The sequence below is a fragment of the Gossypium hirsutum genome, chromosome A07 (assembly GCF_007990345.1).
Source record: "Gossypium hirsutum isolate 1008001.06 chromosome A07, Gossypium_hirsutum_v2.1, whole genome shotgun sequence".
Taxonomy (NCBI): Eukaryota; Viridiplantae; Streptophyta; class Magnoliopsida; order Malvales; family Malvaceae; genus Gossypium; species Gossypium hirsutum.
The window spans coordinates 36,300,646-36,320,657 of record NC_053430.1 but is presented as its reverse complement, the minus strand read 5'-3'; the positions used below and the strand labels follow the sequence as shown (position 1 = coordinate 36,320,657).

Genomic DNA, 20,012 nt, shown 5'->3' with positions numbered 1-20,012 from the left:
TATGAAATTGCTTGGAAATATTAATTAGGAGGTATTAAATAGAAATTTGACCAATTTCTAAGTTTATGGACAAAAATTGGACATGGACGAAATTTTTGAAAGTTTAATAAGGAAGGGTATTTTGGTCATTTTGATATTAAATGAAATAAAATGGGAAAAATAACACAAAAATGATCATCTTCTCCATAAGTTGCTGCCAAATTTTTCTCTCCACCATAGCTAGGGTTTCAACACTTTTAAGCCTTGATTGTAAGTGATTTCTATGCCTGTTTTTAATGTTCTTTACATTTCTGAAATCCTTGTAGCTCGGTTTACCTGTTTCTACCAATATTTTGAGCTAGGGTTTATATTTAAAAATTTACCCATGAATGATATGCATGAAATTTGATGTTTTATGGTAGAATATGAAGCTTGAGATTGTGTTAAATAACTTTTGCTAAGTGATTTTACGTAAAAACGACTAACATGACATAATCGGTAAAAATACCTAATGTTCATAAATACATGTTAGAGTGAGAATTGGATGTTGCTGTAGAAGGGAAAAATGATCAGCATATCATAAAACATAAGAAAATAGGATGAATTTTAATTTACGAGATTTGGGGCAAAAGTGTAAATATGTGAAATTTAGGGGCAAAATTGTATTTTTTTCAAAATATGATTTTTGGTTGATTTGAATAATATGAGTCCTGATTAGGCTATATTTGAAATGATAGATCAAGGAAAATCGAAATTCGGGCTAAAATCGGCAAAATACCAAGTTGTGGACAAAATGGTAAAAATGACCATTTTCGCATACGAGGTAAGTTCAAATGTAAATATTGTAATATAACCATTATTTTAAATAATTTAATGCTATTTATATGATATTATGATTGTTATCATGCATTCTATGCTTTGTGGTCATTGTTGGACAACATGCAAAAATTTTATGAATTATGTGAAAAATGTGAAAGACTACCGAAGTATCGTCATGGATATTCCAAGGAGAATGGTAAAGGAGTACAAACGAGGAAAGTCTTGTTGAACCTTAGGAATAGATTCGAATATTTGAGCATCCGAACTCGTTGAGTTGAGTCCGAGTTCACTTATGGATGCGAACGTCCAAACTCGTTGAGTTGAGTCTGAGTTCACTTATGGATGTGAATATCCGAACTCGTTGAGTTGAGTCATGCGAATGTCCAAACTTGTTGAGTTGAGTCCGAGTTCGTGAGATGTAACTAGGCATCAGAGCTCGTTGAGTTGAGTCCGAGTTCACTTATGGATGCGAATGGCCGAGCTGGTTGAGTTGAGTCTGAGTTCGCTTATGGGCGGGTTACATGGTAGCTTGGCTACATATGTGGCACTTATGTGCAAACTTTCCATGTATCCGAGCTATATTCCGATGTGTTCAACGGGTAAAATTCTAGTGAAATGGAAGAATACTCAAGATGCAAGTGACGTATTGGTAAGTGTTATGGAATGGGCACTTTGGACAGGTATGTACTTAACCCTCGGGTTGAGACTTGATACGAAAACAATAATGTAGTAAGACGACGAATGATGAATAGAAATGTGATATATGTTTTGGTGATATTATGTTAATGTTGGTTGGTATAATTGCTTCGTTAAGTTATTTGTTATTTGCATGTGAACTTACTAAGAATTTATGCTTACTCCTTCCCTTCCATTCCTTGTAGTTTTGACAAGTCGGTTTGGAGATCAGGACGGTCGGAGGCACGCTCATACTATCAACGGACCATCTCGGTATGGTGGCTTGCATATTTTGGGAATATGGCATGTATAGCCTTATAATCCGTTTGTGTATATAATCTTATGATATAGCTCATGGATGGCATGGAAATGTTTGAGAATGATTAGCTATTGGAGTGGCTAATCAAGATTATATTTGATAACATGTATGCTTTATGTGTTAACTAATCTATGAAATCCATAAAATGGTGAAATTGGCTATAAAACAAAATCACACAGCAGTAGTGACGTCAGTTTGAAAAATCACTAAAAATAGTAGAGATATAATTAGATGATTAATAAAATATGTAATTGAATGTTAATGAATCTATTTTCATGTGGAAGAAACAAAATAGGTAAAAGAGGTTTATTTTATGAGATATTTACGTTTTGGTGAAACAGGGTCAGAGCAATTTTTGGATTCCCTATTCTGACTTTATAAATTCACCATAATTTGTGTAAAAATAATTAGGACTCAACATTTATATGTATGGATTCCTTATTGAGTCTATTTTTAATTGAAATAAACTTCATGGTCATTGGATTTTTTTACAGAAACAAATTTGATTTGTAGTGCACAGGGGTCAGAGTAGCCGACTCTGAAACAGGGGAGACTTTAACTAATAAACTGTACTAATTGGCCAGACCAAAAATTTTAGAAAAAAATTAGTATATAGATATATGAGTCTAGTTTCAGGAAAAATTTACGGATCTTAATTTCAAGTTTTGAAACTCGATATATGAATTTTTAAGCGACTGTGATGCAGTTAGCTAGCTTGTCTGGAAATTTTAAAAATAAATTGTTTGAGTTGTTTAATTAATGAATTAAGTCCGTTAACACCTCGTGCTCGACTCCGGCGATGGTCTCAGGTACGGAGGCATTACAGAGTATAACCAGGCGGTGCACTAACGACATTCTGTCTTGCCGCATTGTTAAAATTCCCTGCACCTTGATTATTCCAACTAAAATTTGGATGCTGCTCCCACCTTGGATTGTAGGTGTTGGAATAAGGGTTATTATTTCTGTTAAAATTACCCATGTAGTATACAGATGCTGGTTTTGATGGGAATTCATCAAATTCATAGTCTTCACCACAATAAACACACGTTGGTTCGGCTGATTTCATCTGCTAGACTATAGTAAGCCTTTTCATTATTTTAATCATATTCGCTAAAGAAGATACTTGGGCAGTCAATAAAGTGATTGCATCAAGTTCCATGGTACCATTAACTTTCTTAATCGTCCCAACTCTCGTGGTAAGATATTGATAATCATTATTGGCAATCTTTTCCAAAATCTCATATGCTTAATTATAGGATTTATCCAACAGAGTACCATTTTTAGAGGCATCGGCCACCATCCTCATATGCCCATTATTTCCATTATAAGACATTTCCATCTGCTTCCAGTGCTATAATCCATGCATCTGAGATTTCTGAAATAGTTCTTTATATCATTCCCAAGCATCATATAGTGTTTCATCCTCTCATTGTCGAAAAGATGTGATTTCATTTCTAAGCTTGGTATTCATATTTGGTGGATTATACCGTAGCAAAAATCTCTAGCAAAGATCATTCCATGATGTCACTATTCCTATAATAACTCGTTTTTTAGTGGTGTCGAAAATAGTGGTTTCAGGGCCACAAATCCGATGAGTAAGTTCGTAAATATTGTTATTTAATAGTCATGAGTCAAATATGATTTTAAAAAGGTTTTTTTTTATGATAATTGATGTTATATAAATGATTAATTAAGTTCAAGTGGTAAGACCTTAAAGTCAAGTGGTTTTAGAAAATGAGGTAACAGGACCTCGTTTCTATAAATCAAGCCGTAAATATTTTTATTAAGGTTGTATTAAATTTTCGTCTAGAAATTTTAACGTTTCGATAGTTAATTAATTAAATAAGACTAAATTGTAAAGGACGTAAAATTTGATCACTATTTGATTTGAGTGCTTAAATGGCTTATTGAATAAAGAAAAAGAAACTTAAATGGTAATTAAATCATTTAAGGATTTTATGGACAGTTTTAGGAAACTAAAAGCATGAAATTTGGATGATATTTAAGTGGGCAAAATGGTAATTTTATAATTAAATTAACTAAAGAAACAAAACGCTAAATTATCATCATCTTTTTGGTTTTTTTCTCCAAATACAATCGAATGTCCATCAAAATGAAGCTAGGTTTGGCCATGATGATTTCCTCATGCATGATCAAGATCGAGTGGAAAATTGATGAGAATAGAAAATTACCAAAAAAGCCCTTGTACTTTGACATTTCTGCAATTTAGCCAAGTAACTTTGTTTGAACTATGATAACTTAAATGCTGATTAAATTGAATGTTTAATGTGTTGTTTTAATGTAAATGAATCAATATATATGTATTATGTAATTTATCATGTAAAAAATGATGGAAATCCAATGAAGTCACGACGACTATCGGGCCTGTTTGAACCTTAGGAATTTGTAGGATACAAAAGACATGTCATTAGGGTTACCATGTTTTCGGGTACTGGTCCTGAATGTTCTACCGATGGCTGAGGTCTGGTATTTGTTGCAGATACCCCACAACTCATGTGAGTTGCATTGTGTAGCTTACATCTGACTCTTAGCTCGTGTGAGCAAGCCCATTTCACAAGTCGTGTGAGCAATGATATAAAGGAAAGGAAACGTTATAATTATATGTTAGCCTACTTAATGTGAGCTACCCGCATATCCAATGAAATTCTAAACGATTCAACGGGCAGGAAAAAGGAAAGGAACGGTAAATGTTCAAATGATCTCTATCATGTATTTATGAAAATGATTGAAAAGGTAAGCTTTCACTTGGCATTATGCATATGTTCATGGAAAGGTTAAATGATTCAAATGAAATATGTTCACGTGGAAATGGATCATCACCTATTTAATTCAAGTGATTTATGTATGCACTAACTCGTGCATTGATGATGTTATTTAGGCTTGTGCCAAGCTTATGTTCATGGTTGATTTTTATGCCTATGCTTTGTAATATGCGAATGGAATAGGTACAAAAAGGAAGTGAAACAGTAAGTTTGTAACTGAGTTATAATATGATGATATAAAAGAATTGATGAATTAAATGATGTATTTATATGTGAGCAAACTACTTATGCTATGGATGAATCTACTTATATCATGGATAAAAACACTAAGTCGGAAATTCATAATGTTTATTTGGCTTATGATAAGCAATGAGAACGGATGGAAAGTAAGTAAATTGAAAGGTTTATAATCTTATAAAAAGGTTGATTATTATATATTATGTCTCATAAAATCCTATCATGTTATGAATGATAAATATATGCGACATTAATGAATTTGCTCATTTGTGAGTTGATGATTATATAGATTTATGAATCTTATGGCATTGGTATAGGTTTATGTTTATTCTATAAAGTCCATATTTGAGATGGAATATTATGATTAAAGTTTATACGAGCTTACTAAGCATACATTGCTTACATAGCTATTTTCCTTTACTTTACAGATTATCGGAAGCTCGATCGATTTAGAAGCTCGTCAAAGATCTATCACACTATCAAACTATTATATTGGTATATTTTGATATCTTGAGCAAGGTTATAATGGCATGTATAGGTGGACTTAGGGTTTATGTTAGTTGATGAGCATGTATATATCATTTTGGTTGATGTAACCTTGGTACTTTTGATGCCTTCTTGATGTGTGTTGTTTTGACAATATGTTAATCTATGTTTGAATGGCCAAAGTGATAGGTGATGAATTGACCTCAACATGGTCAAGTTATGATATGCTTTAGAAAGGTTTTGAATAGATGTGCATGTTTGAAATATGGTATGCAAATATATTGGTTGTTGGTACCATTTGAAAATGGCTAGTTTTATGTCATTTAGATAGTTTTAATGCATGTGAGAAATGATCCAAATGGTAAGGTTATTTTGATACGGCATGAATCTAATATGGTATGGTTGGGATGTGTCAATTGTGATGTGCTTTGGTATGGAAACAAGCTAGTTGATAAATGGATAAATATGCACATGTTTTATGTATGTTTAATGTATGTATTTGAGGTGCCTTTATGGAAAAATGGTTGAATGGAATTTGGTCATTTTATGCATTTTTGAACATGTTTTGATACCTTGGTCATACGTGAAATGGCTTGTAAGGGCGTGCTTGAATTGGGTTAAAGAAATGGCTTGAATTTGGCTTATTTCTTGTCCACATGGCCTAAGACACGAGCGGGTGTCTCAGCCATGTATGACACACGGCCATGCGATAGGACCGTTTGTCCTCTGTAGGATTTAAAGGTGGTATTTTCAATGTTATACAGCCTAAGACACGGGCGTGTGTCTCAGCCATGTGACCTCTGCAACATGAAATTTTCCATCTTTTTCTTTAATGTTTCAAATGTTTCCAATTTAGTCCTGAATCATTTCTAAAGTATTTCTAAGGCCTCAAGGGCTCGAATTAGGAACTATATGCATGTGATTGAATAAATTATTCTATGATTTATAAAATGTTTTGAATGTGAATGTTTTGAAGTTATGCGGTAATGCTACGTAACCCTATTCTGGCGACAGATACAGATTAGGGGTGTTATAGTTCTCGATGGCAAAGCATTCAGCCAAGCTCTCGCACGATCTCTTAAAGAATATGGAAATAGTTTGACCCACAGAGCGTCTTTAGGAACACCCTGTTTTCTAAACGAGTCACAAACATCTAGAAAAAGTCTTAAATACAGTCATGGATCTTTAATACGTAATCCACTAAACTATCCTACTATTTGTAACAACTGAAGCATTACCGGTTTCAGCTTAAATTACTAAGCTTCAATTTTTTGTCTGACTATCCCTGGATTCGGATTATCCAAAATTGGCACAACATGCTCTAGGATTGGCCTGTCTTGATCATCTATCACCTTATGAAAAGGAGGATTAGCATCCTAACCATTGAGATAATCATTTAGACCAGGTATCACCCTACGGACAGGAGGATTAACGTCCTGACCATTCAAATTATAATTGAAACCAGGATCATTCCCGTTACTAGCCATTTTTCGCAATTCTTTCTACCTTCTTCGTAAAGCTATTTCGATCTCTGGGTCAAAAGAATTTTCTTTGTTAGTAGGAATATCTCCTCTCATGCACTAATGGCAAACCTAAAGAAATTCAATTAAACTAAGTTAAATAAGACTAATGGAATTGAGTAAAATAACCAAACCAAATTACACCAATTTGTCGATCCTCGGCAACGATGCCAAAAACTTATCACATGTGAATATGATATGCCAATTTTGCAAGTATACATGTCGGATCAAGTAATAAAGTGATAAGTAAGATCGTCTCCACAAGGATCGGATTAGGTATAAAAGTGGTCAAGTTATTATAACCAATTATGATTAATGTTATGGCAAAACCAAGTTAAGTACACAATGGTAAATTAAAGTAGTAAGGATGTGTGGAAAATGTGTATTGACTAATACTAAAAAATGCTAAGGCAAAGCAAGAGTAAAAATGCAATGGCAATTATGAGAATAATTATGTAAATAATTTGTGAGTGAATAAATAAATAACTAAGAATGTTATGGCAAAGATACTTCATCAAAGGATTAAAGGTCGACGATGTTGATTTGGAAGGTTGAGATTACTAAGAATCTGTCCTTACTTTTAGTAATGTCTCAACAAAATCGTATTTAATGTACTATTCAGAAGAGACCTATAGTGACATGTTTCTTTCGAGAGCTAAATCTCAAGTTACCTGACTTGTGTCTATAGGACTTATCATGGTACCTTGTACTGTTTTGTCTTCATTCTATACAAACACTTCTCTATATCTAGAGTCTCCTGCAAGTATTCGGTTGAATACCCGCTTGTATCATTCAATTCCAGTCCAATTAATCTAACCTTTTTAGAATTAGATTTAGTTTATGGTACTTATCTATGTCTAGGGAATCTACGCATACAATTAAGAAATAAAAATAATTAAATGAAATGGTTGATTAAATCAAATATATGCTTCAACCATTAACAAGAATAAAAGTTCCATCATATAATCTAAACCCTATGAGATTTAGCTTATGGGTTGGCAATTAAAATTCAACTTTAAAATAAAACCCAACATTATTTTTGTAGCGACGTAAAAATTTCGCTTTGGTCGCTAGTCGAAGCGATTATTTGAAAATTTGAAAACGGGATTTTAGTTTTAAAGAGAAAAGGAGACGCCACCGATCCTTTTTCCTAGGTGTGATCGGACACCTAATAAATCCTCTTTTTAACAAAAAAATAAATTTATTTTTTGATAAAAAGAAAGATGAGTTTAGGTCTACGTGAAAGTTCAGAGAAAAATAGGGTTCGAAAGTCGGTTACACACGAGAAAGGTATTAGAACCCTCGTGACGCCCAAAATTGGTATCTCGTTAAACATGTGTTGTCTTAATTTTCAAAAATGCGAGTTCAATGTAACATTTAATCATGATCTGATCAAAACACGAGAATTTTTATAATTTCGGCTTCTCTTCAGAAGGACATTCCGTTATTAGCACGAGCCGATTGATATTCACCCAACATAGCGATGAAATCGACGACTTAATGTTAAATCGGTACGTTTCCTTACTTGTTGAGATTAAAAACATGAATGAAAATATCTGTAACGCCCCAATTTTCAGGAATTCTGTGAATGTTGGCATAGGTTTAATTATATTTGTGGGCCTCTAGAAGGCCCAAGCTTAAGATAGAACCCGATAATTTTAGTTAATTTTTGTTCCATAAGAAAAAGGTAGTGAAATTATGAAATAGGACCTATGTGAAAATGTTTGAAAATGCTATAGGCTAATTTGTAGTGGCCAAATAAATAGGAGTGCAAAATAGGAGGATTTGCATGTCAAACCTCCCATTTTACATGTAGTGGCTGGTCATCATGTTGTTGTAGAAAAAATGTGCACTTGATATCCATAATTTATGGTACAAATTGATACAAATTGATAATGGGTTAGGTAAATGTTCCATGATAATGGGTTAGGTAAATGTTTCATGATAATGGGTTAGGTAAATGTTCAATGATAATGGGTTAGGTAAATGTTCCATGATGATAATTTCATGTCTTTTGTATTAAAGAATTAAATGGATGAAATATGAAATTTTATTAAAAGAAAAAGGGGTGAAAAGAAAAACTTTTTGTCCATCTTTGTTCATCATAGCCGAAAGTTAGAGAAGAGAAAGGAGAGGAGAAAGCTCTTGAATGTTCGGTCAATTGGGAAGAAAATTAAAGGTAAGTTCATGGTAGTTTGCTTCTATCTTGATGTTCATGAGTTCTTCTTAATTCTACCTTAACTCTTGAAGCATATTTTGGTTTTTGGTTGTGTTGTGAGCATTTGGTCATGAATTAAAATGAAGGAAATGGTTGTTGTTTCATGTTCTTTTGATGAAAAATGGAAGATAGGTGAAGTTGAGCCAAACAAATGAGCATGCATGTGCCTTAGATGCTAAGGGGAAAATCGGCTAACATGTTGTGCTTTATAATGATGAAATGGAGACTATACTTAAGTAAACTCATAGATATGTGATGATTGATTGGTGATATACATGTTTAAATAACATGCATGCAAGTTATGTGTGAAAGAGTGATTTGGTAATAAATCTGCTTGGGACAGCAGCAGTAACGTGACTTTGGAAAATCACCATAAATTGTGAGAGATGCGTTAGAAGGTGAATAAATTATGTAATTAAAGCTTAATGAGTCTAGTTTCAAATGAAATAAACGAGAACATATTTTGAATTCTGTACAATGATAAATTTGATTCATAATGAAGAGTGGTCAGATTAGTCAAACAGTGAAACATGGGAAACTTTAAGAAAAATATGGTATTGATTGGCCAAACCAAAAATTCTAAAAATTTTATGGATAAAATATATATGAGTATATTTTCAGGGAAAATTAACGGCACTTGATTTGGAGTTTCGTAGCTCCAGTTATAAATGATTTAGTGACTGTTGCTCAGGAAGATAGCTTGCAGTGAAATTATGATTATGTGGTAAACATTGACAAAAATTTGTTAATGAGTTGCTTATTGATTTCTTATAAGCTTACTATGATCTGTAGGTGTGGTTGGCTGAATATTGTAAGGGGTTAATACGTAGTTCGTATTTGAATAGTTAGATTAACGTGTTAGTAATCCAATTGTAGGCAGTTCGTGTGTGGATCTCGTCAACATATTGTCGCAAACATGTGTGTAACTAACACCCTCTTATAGACTAGATCAGCACAAGCCGAAAAGCCGAAATGCCGAAAAGTCGGTATTTTGAGATCTTGCGAGTGTGTGAATGCTCATGAGATTAATAGTTTGATGTCTATAGTAAATTAAAGTGATAAGACTGCAGAGTGCGCGATTCTGTGCATTTTGATATTTTTGGGCTTAATGGGCCAAAAACGGGATAATGGGCCAACGGGCCCAAATTGGTAAGAAAACGCAGTAAGTGTTTCTGATCGTACATAAATGGCTATGTTATGTATGAAAACCTTAAGAATAGTTAAATTACTTGAATACCCCTATGTATGCAAAATTACCATTATACCCCTAAGGTTACTTTTGACTTAAAAGCATGACGACCTGATTCTATATGATGTATGCCATGATTATATATCTGTTGCATGGGGACTTGGGTTATACTATGGAGGAAGCGTTCTGGTGGCTATGCCACAATTATCTGATCTGGTGGCTCTGCCACATATATCTCTTTTGCTGGCTCTGCCACAATATCTGTATCTGGTGACTTCGTCACAATATCTGGCAGCCTCCCTGCGATTTCTGGGGTGTGTAGCGGTTGGGTGGGTCGAGTAGTCTCCCCACATGGTGTAAGGCTGGTATAGGGGTGGTATGGATGAATCTAGGTTGGGTTTCTGCATAAACATGTAATATATGTTCTGTTCTGTTATGGGCCTATGGGCTTTATTCTGAATTCTATTCTGGGCTAAGGCCAACTTATTCTATTTCTGTGGTTTGAGCTGATATAGGCTATGGTTGGGTTAATTTACACACTGAGTTTCCCCAAACTCACCCCTTTTATTTTCATCCACGCAGGTAATCCCCAACCATAGTGGGCTTGGAGCTGTGAGGGAATTCGTAGTGGCCACCCGTTCTGAAAGTTTGATTTTCTTCTGGTGAACTGGACATCCTTTTATTTACGTTTGAAGTTCTGGGTTTTTAAATGTAATAAGGCCGCTTAATTATTTTTGATGGTTTTAATATGTATTACTAAGTTATGTATTACTTATTTTAACTATTGAAATTGGATAGCTTTAGGGCGCGTTTTCAAAAACAACAATTGATTTCAAAATAACACGACAACAAGCAAAGCTTCCGCAATGAAAGTATTTTCCAAAATTAATCACTTTTCCTAAAAATGACTTAATCAAATCGGTTTCCTAGAAATATCCATGACGCTAAGGTGTGGCAATGGCGGTATGCATGTTTAGGATCGGATCCGAAGGGAGCTTGGTACTTAAGCAGTCCTATGGACTCACCACCCCTTTTCCGGTTTCCTACCTGGTGCACAGCTTCCATTCACTTTAACCTATAATGAAATTATCTTTTAAAACACTAAGTAAGTTTTTTCTAGATCAACAGTATAAAATGTTTTGAACGCTTCGATGTGGTATGTCAGATCCGGTCATAACGTCTGGGCCGGGTTTGGGGCGCTACATTTAGTGGTATCAGAGCCTAGGTTGCAACAACTCGACTGTGGAATGGGTTTATAAAAACAAAGATTTTCGAAAGCGAAAATTTTATAAAGAATGCAAAAAACTCGATTTTCAAAATGTAGATCTTTAGAAGGTGGCATTCCGAATCTCCGGCTCAAGTCTGTAAGTATTCTGAATTTTCCTGAATTATCTGTCAGTACTGAAACCCTACTAGGACACTCTAGATAGGATGATACTGAAACCATAGGAAAATCTGATAAGAGATTGAAACTGTAGCTAGACTTCGATTCTGCAAAAACAAACTTTGAATTACTATCTAATTCATAAAACATCTGTAATAATCACTGGAATACTAAGTCAATGCATAAAATTCGTAAACAGATAATACGATATGAGTACAAGACCTACTCGTGGAAGAGGCCGTGGACGTGGCCGAGGAAGGGCTCGAGCGGTATCTTTGTCTTCGGGACATATACCGGCGGTAGATGCACCGGTACCATCGGCAACGGAAGTGGAGTCTCATGATCGTGGTGCCGAGGATGACACTCTGTCACAAGTAATGCTTCGTGTTCTAGAAAGGGTTGTTGAGACAAGTTCGGGCAATGAAATTCGAGGATCGATTTCTGAACGACTCCAGGCCAACGGAGTGGAGATCTTTAGGGGTGTGTCTGGTATCGCCTCGAATGTGGCAGAATATTGGTTGGAGGCCACAGAACGAATTATGGATGACTTGGATTGCTCTGTGGAGCAGAAGCTGAAGGGAGTCATATCGTTGCTACGGGATGAGGCTTACCAGTGGTAGCTCACTGTGAGAGAAGGAACCTCAGCTGATAGGGTAACTTGGGAACTGTTTAAGATAGGCTTTAAAGGGAAGTATGTTGGAGCGAGTTATGTGGACGCCCGCAGGAAGGAATTCCTAAATCTGGTGCAAGAAGGTAAAACAGTTGCCGAGTACGAGGCCGAGTTTCTAAGGTTGAGCCGGTATGCCGTGGGCATAGTTGCTACGGATGAGCGAATTGTGCACTTCGAGGATGGTCTTAGAGATGACCTCAGGGTGTTGATCGCTCCGCAGAGGGAGCGAGACTTCGCGGTCTTAGTGGAGAAGGCAAGGATCGCTGAGGAGGTTAAGCGTGCTGAAAAGAAAACTCGGGAGAAGGATAAGAACCGTTTTCAGAGGGATTCAGGACCCTCGGGTGGTACAAATAGGATTATTAAGAGAGCAAGAGTGGAGGAACCAGTTCGAGTAGTGCCGATGAATGTGGTTAGACCATTAATCTGTGAAGACTGTGGTAAGGTACATTTGGGCGAGTGTAGGAAACGCTCTTGTACTTGTTTCCGATGTGGATCTATGGAGCATAGAGTACTGGACTGCCCTCAGAAAGCTGATCAGGTTCAAGTTGCTGAACAGAGGATTGCTCAACCCGTAAGGTAGGGGTGAAAATGGAAACGGTCGAGGTTAGGGGGCACCTGGTAGGGGTGTCGGAAATGCTGAAGCTCGACAGCTAGCTTTGGTGTATGCAGCTCGTCGTCGAGAGGAGGGCGACGCACCTGACGTCATAACTGGTACATTCTTGGTTTCTGGCATGCCATATACTACTTTAGTGGATATTGGATCTACTCATTCCTATGTTGCATGTGCCATATCTGGGTTGTTGGGTGTGCACTCTAAGAAGATGGTGAGTGGGGTATCTGTGTTAAGTCCTTTAGGTCATTCGGTTAGGGTAGACAAACTATATAGGGACGTACCCTTAGAAACTCAAGGCAAGGTTTTCCCTGGAGATCTGATGGAGTTACCGTTCGAAGAGTTTGACCTCATTCTGGGAATGGACTGACTTTTTAAGCATAGGGCGACTTTGGATTGTGCTGCAAAACGAATGGTGTTAAGGACCACGGAGGGTGAGGAGGCTATGATGATAGGCGAGCGAAGGGATTATTTGTCCAATGTGGTGTCAGCATTAAGAGTCGAAAAGTGGATTTGGAAAGGTTATGAGACCTATTTGGCATTTGTAAGTCAGTCGAAAGGGAGGGATTGTCAGTGGATAAGGTTAGGACTGTAAAGGAGTTCCAAGATGTTTTTCCGGAGGAGCTTCCAGGATTGCCTCCGAATCGAGAAGTGGAGTTTGGAATCGACTTATTGCCTGGAACGGCACCAGTGTCTATCGCACCGTATAGAATGGCACCGAAGGAGTTGGTGGAGCTAAAGGCACAAATTCAAGAGTTGTTGGATAGGGGCTTCATTAGGCCAAGCGTGTCTCCATGGGGAGCACCGGTGCTATTCGTGAAAAAGAAGGATGGTACTATGCGGATGTGCATTGATTATCTCCAGTTGAACAAACTGACGATTAAGAATAAGTATCCACTGCCAAGAATTGACGATCTGTTCAACCAGCTTAGAGGAGCTTTTGTTTTTTCCAAGATCGACCTTCGATCTGGATATCATCAGTTAAGAGTCAAGGAGGCAAATATCCATAAGACGGCATTCAGGACTCGGTATGGTCATTACGAGTTTCTGGTTATGCCATTTGGACTGACAAACGCTCCTGCAGCATTTATGGATCTGATGAATCGTGTGTTCCAACCATTTTTTTGATCAGTTCGTAGTCGTCTTTATTAACGATATCCTGGTATATTCTGAAACTGAAGTGAAACATGATGAGCATCTCCGTATAGTGCTGCAAGTGTTAAGGGAGAAGGAACTCTTTGTGAAGTTCAGCAAGTCTGAGCTTTGGTTGAGGGAGGTAACCTTCTTAGGACATGCGGTCTCTACTGAGGGGATTAAGGTGGACCCTCTGAAAATTGAAGCGATTTTGGAGTAGAAGCCGCCTAGGTCAGTGTCGGAAATACGGAGTTTCCTAGGACTGGCAGGATACTACAGAAGGTTTGTCGAAGGTTTTTCTGTGATGGCAGCACCTTTGACAAAACTCATAAGGAAAGGAGTACCGTTTGTATGGACTAAGAAGCAACAGGAAGCTTTTGAGAAGTTAAAGAAAGTTCTGATTGAAGCACTTGTTTTAATTCAACCGGAGTCTGGGAAGGATTTTACTATGTACAGTGACACATCACACGTGGGTTTGGGCTGCGTGTTAATACAAGAGGGTAAGGTGGTTGCATATGCATCACGATAGCTTAAGCCTCATGAAGGGAACTATCCGACTCATGATTTGGAGTTGGCAACAGTGATATTCACACTTAAGATTTGGAGACATTACTTGTATGGAGAAAGGTGTATTATATACATTGACCATAAGAGTCTTAAGTATTTGTTGACTCAGAAGGAGCTGAACCTTTGGCAAAGGAGATGGATTGAGTTGCTTAAGGATTATGACTGTTCGATTGAGTATCACCCAGGCAAGGCTAATTAGGTAGCCGATGCTCTAAGTCATAGAACTGTATCTGATCTGAGAGCAATGTTTGCTCGTCTGAGTCTATATGATGATGGAGGTTTATTGGCTGAGTTGCAAGTGAGGCCAACCTGGGTGGATCAGATTAAGGAAAAGTAGTTGAACGATGAGTCTTTGGTCGCTCGTTTCCAACAAGTTAAGGAATGGGAAACTTCTGAGTTTGGGTTAAATGGCGAAGGAGTTCTGTGTTTCCGAAGAAGAATTTGTGTTCCAAAGGACTCTGATTTGAGGCAGACAATATTGAAGGAAGCTCATGGAGGACTTTGTGCCATGCATCTTGGAGGGAACAAGTTGTATCACGACTTGCGAGAATTGTACTGGTGGCCTGGACTTAAGCGAGAAGTAACGGAGTTTGTAGGAAAATGTCTGACATGCCAACAAGTGAAAGCTGAGCATCAATTACCTTCTGGACTGTTGCAGCCAGTGAAGATGCCACTTTGGAAATGGGAGAGGGTAACCATGGACTTTGTGAGTGGACTGCCCTTGACACCATCGAAGAAAGACTCGGTGTGGGTGATTGTGGATAGGTTGACCAAATCGGCCCATTTCATACCCGTTCGTACTGACTTTTCACTTCAAAAGTTAGCCAAGTTGTATGTGGCGGAGATTGTGCGACTACATGGAGTGCCAGTGTCGATTATTTCTGACTGAGACCCTAGGTTTACATCTCAGTTCTGGAAGAAGTTGCATAAGGCGTTGGGGACACGATTGAATTTTAGTAGGCTTTCCATCCCCAGACTGATGGTCAATCGGAAAGGGTTATTCAACTTTTGGAGGATATGTTAAGGGGTTGTATCATCGATTTTCGTGGGATTTGGGAGGACTACTTGCCATTGGCGGAGTTTGCATACAATAACAGCTACCAAGCGAGTATTCAGATGGCTCCATATGAAGCACTTTATGGGCGGAGATGTCGTACGCCTACGTGTTGGACAGAGTTGGGTGAACGACAAGTGCTTGGACCGGAGTTGGTGGCAGATACTGAAAGTAAGGTTAAGTTGATAAGAGATCGATTAAAGGAGGCATCTAATAGACAGAAGTCGTATGTGGACCTAAAGCGCGAAGAGATAGAGTTCGCGGTTGGGGATATGGTTTTCTTAAAGGTTTCACCTTGGAAGAAGATCTTGAGATTCGGCAAGAAAGGCAAATTGAGTCTGCGGTTTATAGGGCCTTATCGGGTTCTTAAGCGGGTAGGGCCAGTAGCGTATCAGTTAGAGTTACCACCAAAGTTAGACAGAATCCATGACGTCTTTCATGTCTCTATGTTAAGACGATATCAATCGGATCCCTCACATGTTGTGCCAGTGGAGGAGATTGAAGTAAGGACTGATTTGACCTTTGAGGAAGAACCCATACAAATTTTAGATCGAGAGGTTAAACTTCTAAGAAGGAAGTCAGTTCCGTTGGTAAAAGTACTGTGGCGTAATCATGGAAAGGAAGAAGCTACTTGGGAATCAGAAGAGACTATGCGTCAACAATACCCTCAACTATTTGGATCAGGTAAATTTCGAGGCCAGAATTTCTTTAAGGGGGTAGAGTTGTAACGCCCCAATTTTCAGGAATTCTGTGAATGTTGGCATAGGTTTAATTATGTTTGTGGGCCTCTAGAAGGCCCAAGCTTAAGATAGAACCCGGTAATTTTAGTTAATTTTTGTTCCACAAGAAAAAGGGAGCGAAATTATGAAATAGGACCTATGTGAAAATGTTTGAAAATGCTATATGCTAATTTGTAGTGGCCAAATAAATAGGAGTGCAAAATAGGAGGATTTGCATGTCAAACGTCCCATTTTACATGTAGTGGCTAGTCATCATGTTGTTGTAGACAAAATGTGCACTTGATATCCATAATTTATGGTACAAATTGATACAATTTGATAATGGGTTAGGTAAATGTTCCATGATGGGAATTTCATGTCTTTTGCATTAAAGAATTAAATGGATAAAATATGAAATTTTATTAAAAGAAAAAGGGGTGAAAAGAACAAAGTTTTGCCCATCTTTGTTCATCATAGCCGAAAGTTAGAGAAGAGAAAGGAGAGGAGAAAGCTCTTGAATGTTCGGTCACTTGGGGAAGAAAATTGAAGGTAAGTTCATGGTAATTTGCTTCTATCTTGATGTTCATGAGTTCTTCTTAATTCTACCTCAACTCTTGAAGCATATTTTGGTTTTTGGTTGTGTTGTGAGCATTTGGTCATGAATTAAAATGAAGGAAATGGTTGTTGTTTCATGTTCTTTTGATGAAAAATGGAAGATAGGTGAAGTTGAGCCAAACAAATGAGCATGCATGTGCCTTAGATGCTAAGGGGAAAAATCGGCTAACATGTTGTGCTTTAAAATGATGAAATGGAGACTATACTTAAGTAAACTCATAGATATGTGATGATTGATTGGTGATATACATGTTTAAATAACATGCATGCAAGTTATGTGTGAAAGAGTGATTTGGTAATAAATCTACTTGGGACAGCAGCAGTAATGTGACTTTGGAAAATCACCATAAATTGTGAGAGATGAGTTAGAAGGTGAATAAATTATGTAATTAAAGCTTAATGAGTCTAATTTCAAATGAAATAAACGAGAACATATTTTGAATTCTGTACAATGATAAATTTGATTCGTAATGCAGAGTGGTCAGATTAGTCAAACAGTGAAACATGGGAAATTTTAAGAAAAATCTGGTATTGATTGGCCAAACCAAAAATTCTGAAAATTTTATGGATAAAATATATATGAGTCTATTTTCAGGGAAAATTAATGGCACTTGATTTGGAGTTTCGTAGCTCCAGTTATAAATGATTTAGTGACTGTTGCTCAGGAAGACAGCTTGCAGTGAAATTATGATTATGTGGTAAACATTGACAAAAATTTGTTAATGAGTTGCTTATTGATTTCTTATAAGCTTACTATGATCTGTAGGTGTGGTTGGCCGAATATTGTAAGGGGTTAATACGTAGTTCGTATTTGAATAGTTAGATTAATGTGTTAGTAATCCAATTGTAGGCAGTTCGTGTGTGGATCGTGTCAACATATCGTCGCAAACAGGTGTGTAACTAACACCCTCTTATAGACTAGATCGGCACAAGCCGAAAAGCCGAAATGCCGAAAAGTCGGTATTTTGAGATCTTGCGAGTGTGTGAATGCTAATGAGATTAATAGTTTGATGTATATGGTAAATTAAAGTGGTAAAACTACAGAGTGCGCGATTCTGTGCATTTTGATATTTTTGGGCTTATGGGCCAAAAACGGGATAATGGGCCAACGGGCCCAAATTGATAAGAAAACACGGTAAGTGTTTCTGATCGTACGTAAATGGCTATGTTATGTATGAAAACCTTAAGAATAGTTAAATTACTTGAATACCCCTATGTATGCAAAACTACCATTATACCCCTAGGGTTACTTTTGACTGAAAAGCATGACGACCTGATTCTGTATGATGTATGCCATGATTATATATCTGTTGCATGGGGACTTGGGTTATACTATGGAGGAAGCGTCCTGGTGGCTATGCCACAATTATCTGATCTGGTGGCTATGCCACAATTATCTGATCTGGTGGCTCTGCCGCATATATCTGTTTTGGTAGCTCTACCACAATATCTGTATCTGGTGACTTCGTCACAATATCTGGCAGCCTCCCTGCGATTTCTGTGGTGTGTAGCGGTTGGGTGGGTCGAGTAGTCTCCCCACATGGTGTAAGGCTGGTACGGGGGTGTTATGGATGAATCTGGGTTGGGTTTCTGCATAAACATGTAATATCTGTTCTGTTCTGTTATGGGCCTATGGGCTTTATTCTGAATTCTGTTCTGGGCTAAGGCCAACTTATTCTATTTCTGTGGTTTGAGCTGATATAGGCTATGGTTAGGTTAATTTACACACTAAGTTTCCCCAAACTCACCCATTTTATTTTCTTCCACGCAGGTAATCCCCAACCATAGTGGGCTTGGAGCTGTGAGGGAATTCGGAGTGGCCACCCACTCTGAAAGTTTGATTTTCTTCTGGTGAACTGGACATCCTTTTATTTACGTTTGAAGTTTTGGGTTTTTAAATGTAATAAGGCCGCTTAATTATTTTTTATGGTTTTAATATGTATTACTAAGATAGGTATTACTTATTTTAACTGTTGAAATTAGATAGCTTTCGGGCGCGTTTTCAAAAACAACAATTGATTTCAAAATAACACGACAACAAGCAAAGCTTCCGCAATGAAAGTATTTTCCAAAATTAATCACTTTTCCTAAAAATGACTTAATCAAATCGGTTTCCTAGAAATATCCATGACGTTAAGGTGTGACAATGGCGGTATGCATGTCTAGGATCGGATCCGAAGGGAGCTTGGTACTTAAGCAGTCTGATGGACTCACCACCCGTTTTTCGGTTTCCTACCTAGTGCACAGCTTCCATTCACTTTAACCTATAATGAAATTATCTTTTAAAACACTAAGTAAGTTTTTTTCTGGATCAACAGTATAAAATGTTTTGAACGCTTCGATGTGACATGTCGGATCCGGTCATCACGTCTGGGCCGGGTTTGGGGTGCTACAATATCTCTAGTTAAAAAAATAAAAGTAAAAGAAAACTAAATTTGATGCTTAAATAAGATGTGAACTAATATGCTAAATTCGGAACAGACAAATAATAATAAAAAGTTAAGGATATACGAAGCAAATAATATATAAAACATTAACAATTTATATGTGATAATAATGGTTATAAAACAATAATAATGCATATGGCATTAAACATGATAATAATAGTAATAATGCAAATATGAAATAGTAGTGAACATATATATATAAAACATATAATACTGGATTTTAAAATATATATATATACAATATATATTAAAAATAGTAATAATATAAAACTAACTAATAATAACTATATATAAATATATACATATATGTATTAAAATATATACGTAATAATAGGAATAAAATGTATATACATAGTATTAAAAATATATACATAATATATACATATTAGAAATAATAATATTAAAAACAACTATACATAAATATACGTATATATATTGAAAATTTATACATAATAATGATATTAAAAGTATGTACGTAATATAGTATTAAAAATACATACATAATATAGTTATTAAAAATATATACATAAGATAATATGTAAGAAAAATATATAAATAATATAGTATATAAATATTTACATAATATA

The 20,012-nt window shown here is 36.5% G+C and overlaps 1 non-coding gene across 1 annotated transcript; it reads left to right on the top strand.

Moving 5' to 3' along the window:
- The first annotated feature begins 3,147 nt into the window (after positions 1 to 3,147).
- Positions 3,148 to 3,254, top strand: LOC121203905 (small nucleolar RNA R71). The gene has a single exon (XR_005898837.1). It is a non-coding gene; the product is annotated as a small nucleolar RNA R71 (small nucleolar RNA).
- The last annotated feature ends 16,758 nt before the right edge of the window (positions 3,255 to 20,012 follow it).